General features: G+C 42.0%; 1 pseudogene; it reads left to right on the top strand.

Moving 5' to 3' along the window:
- The first annotated feature begins 1,595 nt into the window (after window positions 1-1,595).
- LOC148020837 (meiotic nuclear division protein 1 homolog pseudogene) lies at window positions 1,596-2,206 on the top strand (annotated as a pseudogene).
- Window positions 2,207-2,457: the final 251 nt, after the last annotated feature.

Genomic DNA, 2,457 nt, shown 5'->3' with positions numbered 1-2,457 from the left:
GTCTTGAAAATCAGCATACTGCACTTCGGAAGATGGTGAAAAGATGGTTTGGTCCATACATAGTTAGACATGTTTTTGATAATGCAACATATGAGTTGACTGAATTGGATGGGACAGTGCTTAGAGTGCCTATTGCTGGAAAAAGAATCAAGGTTTTCAAGAAAAGAGATGATGAGGATTATGCATTGGAAGAATTTTCAAGAGAAGAGCAACGACAAGAAACTCCAATGGAAGAGACAGATGATATGGCTGAAAATCTTGTTGATCTACCGGAAATGCATAACGAAGAGATTGATTTGTTTGTGGATCTTGATGATAATGATCATGGGTAGTTGGCCCATCCGGAGGATGCGCAGGATTAGAGGGGGTGGATGTCGTATTGCTGCGCATTCGAGGTGTGAAAACCACCCAAAAGTTGTGCGTGTGATTTGATACTTTGTACATACTTAGTTGTTATGTTTGCTCTTTCATTCTATGCTGAAGACAGAGAAGAACAGGGATTTTTTGATATTTTAAGATATGCCGATTATGGGTTTTGTGAGGAAGTACTAAACTATTTCCAAGAGATGCAAATCGAAGTACATTGGAGGATAAATATGCCAAATGTGGGAGCTTGCTTGATGTTCAGCACATGTTTGACTGCATACCACAATGTAATGAGTATTTTTTGGAGTTTCCTTATCCTTGGCTATGTTGACAAGGGAATTCAGCTATTTGCGTCCATGACGAGGGTATATGGCACTATGGTGGACTTACTAGGATTTTGGCTTGGCAAGTGGGAACAACATTAAGCCTATTCCTTTTCATTTGTGTGCAATACACCACATGGAGAGTATTGTAGTAAAAATTGAACTTGGTTAAAACTCTTTGTGGTGAATACTCTCTATATAGAGTATGCTAAAAACAAAGGCGGTTTTTTTTAGGATTGATTATGGAAAAAGGTACCAAAAATGATTGGAGGGAAATCCGGAAAGGGGGGAAAGTTTTTTTTGAATGTTGGAACAGAGACGAATGTGCAGGGAACGCCGATATGGGAAGAAGAGGAACGGGGGACTCTGCAGCTGAGAAGGGAGAATCACACTGGAAATAAAAAAGAGGAAAACGAAGACATCTATGGCAGGAGGAGATCACCGCATACATTGAAGGATGACGAATAAGGTAGCATGCATGAGACAGCAGAAGAACGGAGACAGTGAGTGGACAGACGAAAAGAATGTGCTGAGGAGACTGAGAACGTTGCAGAAGATGACAAGGTGACACAATGATTATGGCAAGTTTTGGAGATAAAATCAACAACGGAATCTTCAATCATAACAGTCAGTCAAGTCAAAGGTGCGACATCTGGTGAGAAGCTACAGGAATAAGTGAAGTTCAAGATGAAGACATCGGCATCAACAAACATAATTGCAAAAAGGAGTCAATTGATTAGTCATGGAGATGTCGGCATGGCCGCCAAGTTGAGGAGAAAGCCTGTGGACTGACAGTCGCAGCGCAGTGCACAGGCGGCGTCCACGATGGTAGACCCATCCGGATTCGAAGTTGAGCATCTCTCTCGGTTGCAAGCAGAACGTATCATCGCAAATGTGGGAGTGTTCATGTCGAAGAAAAGAAGTCTCTCTCTGGACGAAAAGAGAATTCAACCTTTATAGATCTTCCATGAAAGCCAGGACGTCTATCTTCTGCGCGAACTGGAGAAGCAAGGCCCAGGAAAGGGGTGGTCAGTCAAACTGTGAAGGATATGCTGCAGACCTTAGTTGATGACGATCTCCTGTTCAAAGACAAGATTGGCACGTATGAATATTTCTGGAGTTTTTCAAGCTCTGCTGATCAGCTGAGACGAGTTCGAGCAAAGCTCGAAGCTGATATAGGAAACTTAAAGTAACAGCAAGCACAGCTTACTAGAGAGATAGAGTGCTCCAAGAAAGGCAGAGAGGATACAGTTGAACGTGAGGCAACCTAATTAGAACTAAAAGGTACAGAGGAGAGGCATAAGTCTTTGAAGACGGATTTGGAAGTCTATACGGACACTGATCCTGTTGCTTTTGAAGCTATGAGAAATGGTTGTAAACCTGCCCATACTGTAGTGAACCACTGGATAGATAATATATTTGCTTTACAACATTGGTGTTCTACGAACTTCCCAGATGCAAAAGACAAATTGGAACTTATGTACAAAGAGATGGCTTGGACGGTCTTCTCCAAATGAAAGGGATTGAAGCTACTGTGCTGGGAACAGATACTCTGCAGTGAACCCCAATATAAATAGCTACTTACATGCAGGCATCTTGGTTGGCACATGATGTGACTCAAGTGTAGCTATTTCTGTCTGTGGTGCATCTTTAAAGTAAAGGTATTGTGACTTCTTGGTAGAGAATAGTTATATTTACTTGAGCTGCAACTGGCACTTTTTGATATCGTCTTGAGTGGCAGCCATTGTGTCAGTCTCGTTGGAAGCTT

Source organism: Lygodium microphyllum, chromosome 18 (assembly GCF_053477565.2).
Source record: "Lygodium microphyllum isolate KBCC chromosome 18, Lygodium_microphyllum_v1.1.10, whole genome shotgun sequence".
NCBI classification, from domain to species: domain Eukaryota; kingdom Viridiplantae; phylum Streptophyta; class Polypodiopsida; order Schizaeales; family Lygodiaceae; genus Lygodium; species Lygodium microphyllum.
The sequence above is the reverse complement of the archived record's forward strand: the minus strand, read 5'-3'. Positions and strand labels throughout refer to the sequence as shown.